The sequence below is a fragment of the Mobula birostris genome, chromosome 1 (genome assembly GCF_030028105.1).
Source record: "Mobula birostris isolate sMobBir1 chromosome 1, sMobBir1.hap1, whole genome shotgun sequence".
NCBI classification, from domain to species: Eukaryota; Metazoa; Chordata; class Chondrichthyes; order Myliobatiformes; family Myliobatidae; genus Mobula; species Mobula birostris.
In genome coordinates this window covers 212308134-212320878 of record NC_092370.1, presented here as the reverse complement: position 1 = coordinate 212320878, position 12745 = coordinate 212308134, and positions in this window count along the sequence as shown.

Sequence of the window (12745 nt, the reverse complement as noted above, 5' to 3'; positions counted from 1 at the left end):
TCGGCGAAGCGGTCTCCCAATCTACGTCAGGTCTCACCGATACTCAGGAGGCCGCACCAGGAGCACCAAACACAGTAAATGACCCCATCAGACTCATAGGCGAACTATTGCCTCACCTGAAAGGACTGTTTAGAGCACCGAATGGTAGTGAAGGAGGAGGTGTAGGGGCAGGTGTAGCACTTGTTCTGCTTGCAATGATAAGTGCCAGGAGGGAGATCAGTGGGGATAGGTGAATGGACAGGGGGGTCTCATAGGGAGCGATCCTTGCGGAAAGCAGAAAGGGGGGAGGGAGGGAAAGACGTGCTTGGTGGTGGGATCCTGTTGAAGGTGGCAGAAGATTCAGAGAATTATGTGCTGGACGCGGAGGCTGGTGGAGTGGTGGGTGAGGACAAGAGGAATCCTATCCCTGGTAGGGTAGCAGGAGGATGAGGCAAGAGCAGAAGTGGGTGAAATGGAAGAGATGCAGTTGAGGGCAGCATTAATGGTGGAAGGAGGGAAGCCCCTTTCTTTGAAAAAGGAGGACATCTCCTTCATTCTAGAATGAAAAGCCTGAGTCCCGCCAGCATTTTGTGTGTGTTGCTCAGATTTCCAGCAAATGCAGGTTTTCTCTTCATTCTGAAAAGCAATCCTATTTGATTATAAAAATAGATAATATTATCTAAGCATCCTGAAAATGAACTATGCTATATTAGGAATATGATCTAAATTTCAAGTGCATTCATTTTACAGTAAAGTTTGCTGTTTATTGTTAATCTTGTTTACAAATGGAAAGTCAGTTAATTGCACAGAAGATAAAATATGATTACTAGAATTTAGACCATAAAGTGTCAGATTTCTGCAAAGCAATTTCAATATAAACTACATGTATTTGGAAGCTGTGCAGTGTCTATGATTTTTCTTTCAGCCTTCATGGGCCATTCACGAAGAAGTAGATTTTGCATTGCTTTTGAAGCCAGCTTCACAATGATGAATAGACGATTTGTCCGATCACTTCCAAACCAACACTTTATGCCATCTGCTTCAAAATAGCTATTTCCTTGCTCTTCTTTAAGTGAAACCCCTAACCCGAACAGTAGCTTCATGGATAAAAGTGAAATGGAGTGTTATGGGCTATGTAGGAGGGAAGACTTAGATTGGGCATGGAGTAGGTTAAAAGGTTGGCACATCATGGACTGAGGACCCATACTTTTTACAGTTTATGAACTTTACCCACTGAGCTTATACAACTGGATATTCCTCATTTACCACCACTACCTACCGTTACTACCCCTCGCATCAGCAAGCCTGAGCCCACCGACTACCAAGATCCTGGTGATCAAGCTTATCTATTGATTGCGGTGGCTGCTCGTCAAGTTCGACGATGATAGAAGACCTGTGCGGGAGAGATTTTTAAAGTGGAAAAGACATTGCTCTGGGGCAGTTCCACTCTGTCAACTTCAGAAGACCAGGACCAGTGGTATGAAGAAGCGTCACAAACTGGGGTCGTCCTTGGTTGCAGTGCATGGCCGTGTTGTCTTCTATGCCTCGTCATGCCCTTTGCTCTCTCTATGGAACATTGCAGTACTGCCTTCCTAGCTGTTGGATCTCAGTGTGGATTTCATCTGCCCAGTCCGTCCAAGCTGACTTTGCACATTGGGACCAGCACGTCCCTATCTCACCAGGGTACGAGGCCACTGGCTACCCTTTGCACGTTGGGACCAGCACATCCCTATCTCACCAGGGTATGAGGCCACTGGCTACCCTTTGCATGTTAGGACCAGCATGTCCCTATCTCACCAGGTTTCGAGGCCACTGGCTATACTTTGGTTTCGCCCACCTGTCGAAGCACTGTCCTGGGGTGGGGCTGCTGTAGCTTGCAAACAGTATCCAGTGGGGACCAAAGGAGAGTGAGATGCCCCAGAATGGACACAGCAAGCCCCTTCACCAGAGGTGCTAACCCTCCCTGGACACCCCATACACCCTGGTTATTGATCATCAGTTTATTATTGTCAGATGTACCAACGTATAGTGGAAAGCTTTGTTTTGCATGCCAATTCAGACAGATCATGCCATACATCAAGGTAGCATGAAAGGAAAACATGATCAACCAGCCTGTGATACATCACAACCCTGCCTAAGATCCCAGTACGTCCATGCAGCCCTGGCCATGTCTAATTATCAACACCTCACTGCCCTCAGTCCATAACCTAACTGATTCTCTCTGCAATGGCTGGATGCATGGAAGAAATGTCTGGAGCATGCAAATCCACTCAGTAGCAAATAAAGCTTTGGTCCTCAGGCACTGCTGGACCTCCCAATGCCGGGCCCACAATCAAAACATTCATTAGCCTAGACTGAACCATCTCATCAACAGGCCTCAAGAGATGCTGACCCTGGATCTAGACTCATGATTGAACCATCCCTTATTTCAAACAACATAGCTTTAAAATATAATGAAATGCTTGATGCAAAGCCCTCTACACCATTGGGCACGTCTAGAAGAAAGCAGCAGGCACCATCAAGGACTATCTAGGCCATGCTCACTTCTCACTGCTGCCATTGGGAAGGAGGTTCAGGAGCCTTAGGTCCTATACAACCAGGTTCAGCAATAATTATTACCTTTCAACCATCAGGCTCCTGAACCAGCATGGATAACTTCACTCACCTCAACCCTGAACTGATTCCACAACTGATGGACTCACTTACAAGAACTCTGTCACTCACGTTCTCAGTATTTATTTATTTTGCCTTCTTTCACACATTGCTTGTTTGTCTGTCTTTGTGGGTATTTTTTCATTGACACTATTGTATTTCTCTGTTTTACTATGAAAGCCTGCAAGAAAGTAAACCTCGAGGCAATATATGGTAACATCTAAATACTTCAATAATAAACTTACTTTGAACTTTAAAGTGCCTCGGCCCAAATTGCCGACTGTTTATTCCCGTCCGTAGATGCTGTCTGACTTGCTGAGTTCTTCCAGCAGTTTTGAGTGTGCAGAATCTTGTGTCAACCTTCAAGATGCTCAGATATCTTTTTATGCTGCGCCTCTCAAGAAGTTGCTGTGATGATTAACAGGGCTCAGTCTAGACGGACACTGCTGTGTAAAAAAAAAGAAAAGGAAATGTGTGTGGTTTCCAGGCAACACCAGGAGTAGCCAGTGGTTGTTTCCATAATGCTGCATACACTTCACTATAAATCCCAGGACTCCTGGTGTGAGCCTTCATCTTGGGAACGCACAGTAAAATTGTCTGCTTTGACAGGATATTTACCGATGGCATAAAATTTACATCTGATTTATCGCAGAATAAAATGTATGCAAATAAGATTACAATAACTTATAAATCCAAATTTGTCAGCTGTTTCTTAAATTTGGAGAACAAATCCGAAATATACATTTTACAAAGCAGTAAACATTTTTAAACATCTTTAAATAAGTTAAATATCATTGCATAAAAATGATTACATTCCCAAAGGAGAGCAGCTTAGTCCTTAAATTTAAACTGCATAATAAGCAAATTTTGAACACTTCAACACAATTATGAATCATCACACACAAATTGCTGGAGGAATTCAATAGGTTAGGCGGCATCTATGGAGGGAAATGTTTTGGTGCCGAGACCCTTCATCAGGACTGGAGACAAAGAGGGCAGAAGTCAGAATAGAAGGTTGGGGGCCAGGGAAAGTGGAAAAGAGTACAAACTGGGATGTGATAGGTCAGAGAGGCAAAGGGCTGAAGAAGATGGAATCTGATAGGAGAGGACAGTAATCTATGGATTAGAGGGAAGGGTGTAGAAAAGCAGTTAAAGGGCCTGAAATAGGAGAAAATGGGCGGGGGGGGGGATAGTAGAGGAGAGTATTCCTGAAAGTTAGCAAAATCGATGTTGATCCCATCAGTCTGAAACTATCAAGGAGGAATACAAGGAGTTGTTCCTGTAATATGTGTCTAGAGTCAACGTGGCAATAGAGGAGCTTGTGGACAGACATGTCAGTGTGGGAATGGGAAATGGAATTAAAATGGCTGACCAGCGGAAGATCAAAGTGATGGTGCTTGATGAAGCAATATCCAATCTGCGTCACGTCTCACTGATATAGAGGAGACCAGACCAGGAGCATTGGGTGCAATAAATGTCTCTAAAGGATTCATGTGTGAAATACTGCCTCACCTGGAGACTCATGTTACCCCCTTGTCAGCTGTCCTACCTTTGCCTTTTCACCTGGATTTGCCCACCACCCACCAGATTCTGCTCTTCCCCCTTCCCCCCCACCCTTTGATTTTAGTTTTTGCCCTCCTTCAGTCCAGTCTTGAGGAAGGGTCTTGGCCAAAACGTTGACCGGTCATTTCCCTCCAAACTAAACCCATAACATGCTGGTCACAAAGTCTGGTAGAATTTTGCACTATTTTCACGCTAGAACATAAGAAAATTTGCTCTTGCCTCATACAAACTCAAGTTATTTGTGAGCAAAAAAATGTAATCATCTCTTCCAGTAACAGAAAATAATACCCTCCCCATGAAAATACATCATTAATTGCAAAACATTATATCTAATCTGTCAAACAAAACCTATCCTACTCTACAATACAGAAGTTTTCTTCATACATTGAAAAGCAAAGCTAAAAGGCTTTCATTTAGCATCAAAAGCACGACATTGCTGTAGTTTTCACTCTTCAGATGACTGACCCAGTTCTGATTGTAATTTTGCATCCTTCTGTAGAACAGTATCCAAAAGGGCTCAGCATGATTCCATATTAAACAGAACCCCTGCTGAAACCAAAATATAACAAAAATCAACATTAAATAAACAGAAAAAAATGCCTGTTGAGAATGAATAATATGCTGCGCTATGTATTTAACTGTGAACATACAGCAGATTGCCACTGTTGTTATCAAGTACTTTCTGTTTTTTTACCTGATGGGTGTAAACTGAGTGTGGATGTCATTAGTATCTAAACATTAATCAACAATCTGATACCCAGGGTCTGCTTTGGCTCAGATAGAGCAGAATCATCCTCATCAGATCTACGGCTGGGAAGTCTGAAACATCTGTTATCAATCAAATGAGTCCTGGGTTAATTGGAATTGGAATTGGTTGATTATTGTCACATTTACTGAGATGCAGGGAGAAGCTTGTTCAGCCAGATCAAATTATTACACAGTGCTTGAGGAAGATCAAGGTAAATCTATAACAGAATGAAGAATAAACTATAACAGCTACAGAGAATGTGCAGGTCTGGTAAACAATAATGTGCAAGAGTTTAGCTTTTACACCCACCCCACCTCTCACTGTCCATGTTGCCAGTTGATAGCAAAGCTCTTCAACTGAATATATCCAATACTCCACAGCTCTCTATATCTTCCAACAGTCCCAGTCCCTTCCACCAAGCATATCCTAATCGACCCTTTGAACACCTTACCAACCCACTCTCCATTCATCAGTCCTCTCTACCCTCTGATCTTCTTCGCACTCCTCCCATGCAACCCGCCTGGCAACTCACTTTTTTTTCCCTGAATGTCAGCTGCACCAATGGAGTGAAAAATGAAGTTAATATAAATGAAGTCAAAACTTTTCAGAACTGGAAAGTAATTTTCCTCCCAAGCAAGCCATTTTAACACAGCTTTTAGGCATCATATTTGTATTAAACTGTAACAGGATCATTTTTCTGGTGGCTTTGACAGTGTACAATAAGAGTAGACATCAAAGCAATATGATGTGGCGTCCAAGGCAGTGCTCCAAAGGAGTGTTCTATGGGGAATTAGGTTATCCCATGCCTGTGTTACACAGCTACAATTCATAATTAGAAATGGGCCAGCTAAACTTCTGGAACTGTATATTCCAACCTAGAAATCAAGGGCGACACGGTAGTGTGGTGGTTAGCGCACTTTACAGTGCAGTGACCCAGGTTCAATGCCCGCCACTGCTTGTAAGGAGCATGCACATTCTCCCCATGATGGCATGGGGTTCCTCCGCAAACAAGAGAAAAGCCACAGGTGCTGGAAATCCAAGCAACACACACACAAAATGCTGGAGGAACTCAGCAGGCCAGGCAGCATCTACGGAAAAGAATACAGTCGACGTTTCAGGCTGAGGCACTTCAGTCAAGTATTTAAGGGGTAACTTCTTCACTCAGAGGGTGGTGAGTGTGTGGATTGTGTTTGCAGTGGAAGTGGTGAATGTGGATTCGATTTCAAAACTTAAGAGAAGTTTGGACAGGTACAAGTATGGGAGGGGTATGGTCCAGGTGCAGGTCAGTGGTCTTAGGCAGAGTAATGGTTTGGCACAGACTAGATGTACCGTAGTGTTTTATGACTCTAAGAATTTATGTTGAATGTCAACAGATTTTTTTTAAAAACTTCCATGTCAACTGTTAGCAATTTTACTGCTATTCAGAAAATTAAGCTGTTTTATGTATTCGTATTTATATTTGTATTATTGTGTTCTTTATCTTATTCTGTTTCTTTTTGTGATGCAGCAGATCCACCATAACAATTATTTCATTCTCCTTTACACTTGTGTACTAGAAATGACATCAAACATCAAACATGACATCGATCTTGTAGTCAGGGATCCTCTTGGAAAGAGTGATTATAGTATGATTGAATTTCGCATTCGGATGGAGGATGAAATAGTTAGATCTAAAACTGATATATTATGCTTGAACAAGGGAGACTACAGCAGGATGAGGGAGGTTGGCTGATGTGGATTGGGAGCACAGGCTATTTGGTAGGACAGTTGAGGAACAGTGGAATACTTTCAAAGAGATTTTTCAACAGAAGTATATTCCAGTCAAAAGTAAGGACAGTAAGTGTGGAGAGAGCCAGCCTTGGATAACTAAGGAAATAAAAGATAGTATCAAATTAAAAGCTCGTGTGTACAAAGTCGCAAAGAGTAGTGGGAGACTGGAGAATTGGGCAAACTTTAAAAAGCAACAGGGAACAACTAAACAAGAAATAAGGAAAGAGAAGATAAGAGTACGAAAGTAAATTAGCACGAAATATAAAAACAGATAGCAAAAGTTTTTATAAATATATAAAGTGGAGGAGAGTGGCTGAAGTCAATGTAGGTCCCTTGGAAGACAAGAAGGAGAAATTGATATTGGGTGATAAGGAAATGGCTGAGGCATTGAACAACTATTTTGTGTTGGTCTTCGCAGTGGAGGACATGTCTAATATGCCAAAGAAGGATGTTATGGACGAAATGGGAGGTGAGGACCTCGATGAAATCACTGTCACTAAAGAGATAGTGATGAGCAAACTAGAGGGCCTGAAGGTAGATGAGTCCCCGGTCCTGATGGGATGCATCCCAGGGTGCTGAGAGAATTGGCGGGGGTTATAGTAGACGTGTTGGTAATCATTTATCAAAACTCTCTCGACTCTGGGCAGGTCCTGGCGGATTGGAAGACAGCAAATGTCACGCCACTTTTTAAAAAGGGATGTAGGCAAAAGACGAGCAACTATAGCCCAGTTAGCTTAACATCTGTAGTCGGGAAAATGCTTGAAGCTGTTATTAAGGAAGAAATAGCAAAACATTTAGAAAGGATTGGTTCTATGAGACAGACACAGCATGGATTCAGAAAGGACAGGTCCTGTTTGACAAAGTTACTGGAGTTCTTTGAGGACATAATGAGTGCAGTGGATAGAGGGGAACAGGTGGATGTCGTATACCTGGATTTCCAGGAGGCGTTCGATAAGATGCTGCACTAGAGACTTATAAATAAGATATGGATGCATGGAGTCGGAGGAAGTGTATTGGCATTGATAGTGGATTGGTTAACCGATAAAAGGCAGACAGTTGGTATAAGTGGGTGTTTCTCCAGTTGACAGTCTGTGGTGAGTGGGGTGCCACAGGAGTTGGTGCTGGGCCTGCAGCTGTTTCCTATTTACATTGATGATTTGGAAGAGGGAACTGAGTGTAGTGCAGCAAAATTTGCTGACGGTACTAAACTGAGTGGAAAAGCAAATTGTACAGAGGATATGGAAAGTCTGCGGAAGGATACAGATAGGTTAAATGACAGGGCCAAGGTCTGGCAGATAGAATACAACGTTGGTAAATGCAAGATCATCCACTTTGGAAGGAATCATAGAAGAGCAGATTATTAATTAAATGGCGAAAGATTGCAGCATGCTGTTGTGCAGAGGGACTTGGGAGTGCTTGTTCATGAATCGCAAAAAGTTGGCTTGCAAGTACAACGGGTTATTAAGAAGGCAAATGGAATGTTGGCCTTCATTGCTAGAGGGATTGAATTCAAGAGCAGGGAGGTCATGCTGCAATGATACAGTGTACTGGTGAGGCTGCACCTGGAGTACTGCGTGCAGTTCTGGTCTCCATACTTGAGGAAGGACATACTGGCTTTGGAGGCAGTGCAGAGGAGGTTCACCAGGTTGATTCCAGGGATGATGGGGTTAACCTATGAGGAGAGATTGAGTTACCTGGGACTATACTCTCTGGCGTTCAGAAGAATGAGAGGGGATCTTATAGAAACATACAAAATTTTGAAAGGGATAGATAAGATAGAAGCAGGAAAGTTGTTTCCATTGGTAGGTGAGACTAGAACTAGGGTACATTGCCTCAAGATTGAAGGGAGAAGATTTAGGACGGCGATGAGGAGAAACTGTTTTTCCCAGAGTATGGTGAATCTGTGGATTTCTCTGCCCAGGGAAGCAGTCAAGGCTTCCTCACTAAATATATTTAAGAAACAGTTAGATAGGTTTTTACATAGTAAGGGAATTAAGGGTTATGGGGAAAGGGCAGGTAGATGGAGCTGAGTTTACGGACAGATCAGCCATGATCTTATTGAATGCCGGGGCAGGCTCGGTGGGCCAGATGGCCTACCCCTGCTCCTATTTCTTATGTTCTTATGTTCAAATGATATTGAATCCTTAATCCAGCAGCTTTGAATTCTAAATGAACATTTTCAAACAATCAAATAACAACTGGCCTTTACTCTTTGCTTTTTAAGGAAGGAAAACACCCCTTTAAACTACACCCCCACTCCCTTGTGTCAATTACATTACTCAGTTGAAAAGGATTTTGATTTGTCAGTGAATGGTTTTCACCTGATGGGAATTTAGGTCAGCACTTACTCGCCTTAACAACTGATTGACAGTGACCTCATCATTCATCACCTGCGATATCAACAGAAGTAATTTCTCTGCAACATCAAGAGTATAGTGACCCTTTTTGCAAAACATAAAGCACTAATGAATTGATGGAGCTGCATATTGAAAGGCAAAGACAACTGATATCTGATCATCAGATCTTCACTGCAAATCAATACAGAAGACCAAAGAGACTGCTGGAACCTGGAAGAAGAAAGAATATCAAAATTCTGGAAGAGCTTGGTAGGACAAGCAGATAAGGATACAAGTCACTGTTTCAGGATGATACTCTGTATCACAGCTAAGGGAAGATTGCCAGTATACAGCAGATGGGGGGAAGAGACTGATGAATGATCTGTGAAAAATGATGGACAGACAGAACATAATATTCTTCTCCCTTTGTTCTCCTTTCCCATCCTCCTCCTCTACCTAGTTCCATCTGCCAGTGATTCTCTCTCCACCTGGTTCCACCTATCATCAACTAGCTTCTATCTCCACTCTCCCCTACGCTCCCAAAAGGTGTACACTGACAATCTTTCCTCTTTCCTTTCATTCCTGATGCAGTGTCACAAACAAAATATAGGCTTACACCTTTTCCCTCTACAAACGTTGCCAGTTTGTTTTATATTTAAAAAAAAAGATTTTTTAAAATGTATTATCCTAAAATATAAGATAAATGATTAAAGATGCAAAGGTTATGCTTGTAGCACTGCACAACTTTGACCTGTTCATATTTGCAAGATTTCAAAATGGTCATTGTTGGTTAGTCTTGCACATATCTAGTTTTGCCTCAGGAACGTTGTAACATCTGGACTTCTAAATAGACACCATTAAAGACTGACCCAATCCTGAAATCAGATCTCCTTCTGGATTCTATTGCATACGTTTCCTATCCACACCCACACCCCCCCCCCCCCACCCCAGTCCAGATCAGGAAACTCAACCTAGAACATTTCCCTCCAAATTTCCTCCAGTGAACTTTGTGTTCCTCCATATTTCCATCATCTACCTCCTCATCCACCCCACTCTGCCTCTTCTCAAACTCTTGTTGATCACACATTTTCTTGAATGAATTCTCACAAAAACTATAACCATATGAGATGTTCACGATCTTCCAATATCTTCCAAGACATTGTGTTTCACCATCATGGTGCTGACTAGTCCTCCAACAATCAACAAACCTGACCACTTCATAAAAGCTTTCAGAGGCAGTAGAATTTAAGGAAGGAATTTATTTAAAATAATTAGTGGTGACTGAAGGCAGGTACCAATAGTATTTGCCAAGAATGTCAAGCAGCAAGTTCAAGAAAGCAACTTGAAGCCTCAGAGTCACTGAGAAGGAAAAGTTATGACAACATTGGGAAGTTAAAACACTGGCCTTTTTAACAGAGTAGATCCCTTTTCAAAACTCTTCATTGATAATGACTAAACAAAAACAAAAACCAGAGCCAGCTACATTTCCAATATGGCAGAATTTTATACGTTGCATTATGTTCATTCCAGCATCATTCATACATTGCACAGCATTTAGTTTATGTAGGGTATTTGCTCCCATAAATAATTCATGATATCATTCATCTAGAAATTATTGCATTTTATGCATTTGCATAATAATCATTTATTGTTACTACATTTATTGCAGTTTCTTCCTGATAACCTTAAGCAATCAAATAACCTTTCGGTATCATGATGTAACTTTTATTCTTGTTAACCAGAAAGGGTTGATTTGAATTGATGATAAAATACTGGTCATAAGAAAAACTTTAGCCCTATGTTTTATTGAAAGGGCAGAGCTGGCAGAAGAGCTGCTTCACAGCTCCAGTGATCAGCCTGGTGCTGTCTGTGACAATGGTTTCCCCCACTCCCGCATGCTAGGGATTCCACCCACCTCTCAGAAATATGCGAGTTGGTAGGATAATTGGTCACTGTAAATTGCCTTCAGTGTGTAGGTGAGTGTTAGATGCTAGGTCACTTGGTGAAAACATAGGGTGAATTAAATGGATAAACGTAAATGGTGGTGGGTGTGGACTCAATGGATTAAAAAGCCTGCTTCCTTGCCGCAGCATTTTATAGACATTCTCTCCTTCTGACTCCCTTGTTTATTAATAGAAATCAGGAAAATGTATTCCTGTCCAATTAGACCCATTGCCTCAGCTTGCTCCTGCCCCACTGAGCTCATTTCTGCATACCTCGACACCTTTTTCCCCCCACCTATGTTCGTTACACTTCTCAGGATCTGAATTTTTTCCAATAATTTTAAGTTCCCTGGCCCCCACCACTTTATTTCACCATGGATGTCCAGTCCCTATATACCTCCATCCCCCACCAGGACGGTCTCAAAGCTCTCCACTTCCTTTTGGATTCCAGACCTAACCAGTTCCCCTCTACCACCACTCTCCTCCGTCTAGTACAATTAGTCCTTACTCTTAATAATTTCTCCTTTGGCTCCTCCCACTTCCTCCAAACTAAAGGTGTAGCCATGGGCACCAGTATGGGTCCCAGCTATGCCTGCCTTTTTGTTGGCTTTGTGGAACAGTCCATGTTCCAAGCCTATACTGGTATCCGTCCCCCACTTTTCCTTCGCTACATCGACGACTTCATTGGCACTGCTTCCCGCACACATGCTGAGCTTGTTGACTTTGTTAACTTTGCCTCCAACTTTCACCCTGCCCTCAAATTTTCCTGGTCTATCTCTCTATCTCTTGCAAAAATGCCATCCCCTCTCGCAATTCCTCCGTCTCCGCCGCATCTGCTCTCAGGATGAGGCTTTTCATTCCAGGACGAGGAAGATATCCTTTTTTAAAGAAAGGGGCTTCCCTTCCTCCACCATCAACTCTGCTCTCAAACGCATCTCTACAATTTCACGCACATCTGCCCTCACCCCATCCTCCCGCCACCCCACTAGGGATAGGGTTCCCCTTGTCCTCACCTATCACCCCACCAGCCTCCGGGTCCAACATGTACTTCTCCGTAACTTCCCCCACCTCCAACAGTATCTCACCACCAAGCACATCTTTCACTCCCCCCACCCCCCAACTTTCTGCTTTCCACAGGGATCACTCCCTATGCGACTCCCTTGTCATTCGTCCCCCCCATCCCTCCCCACTGATCTCCCTCCTGGCACTTACCCTTGTAAGCGGAACAAGTGCTACATATGCCTTACACTTCCTCCCTCACCACCATTCAGGGCCCCAGACAGTCCTTCCAGGTGAGGCGACACTTCACCTGTGAGTCGGCTGGGGTGATATACTGCGTGCGGTGCTCCCGGTGCGGCCTTCTATACATTGGCCAGACCCGATGCAGACTGGGAGACCATTTCGCTGAACACTTATGCTCTGTCCGCCAGAGAAAGCAGGATCTCCCAGTGGCCACACATTTTAATTCCACATTCCATTCCCATTCTGACATGTCTATCCACGGCCTTCTCTACTGTAAAGATGAAGCCACACTCAGGTTGGAGGAACAACACCTTATATTCTGTCTGGGTAGCCTCCAACCCAATGGCATGAACATTGACGTCTCTAACTTCCGTTAATGCCCCACCTCCCCCTCGTACCCCATCCTTTATTTATTACTTTTTTTTTCCCCTTTCTTTCTCTTTTTTCTCCCTTTGTCCCTCTCACTATATCTTCCCCTGGTGCTCCCCTCCCCCTTTCTTTCCCCCTAGGCC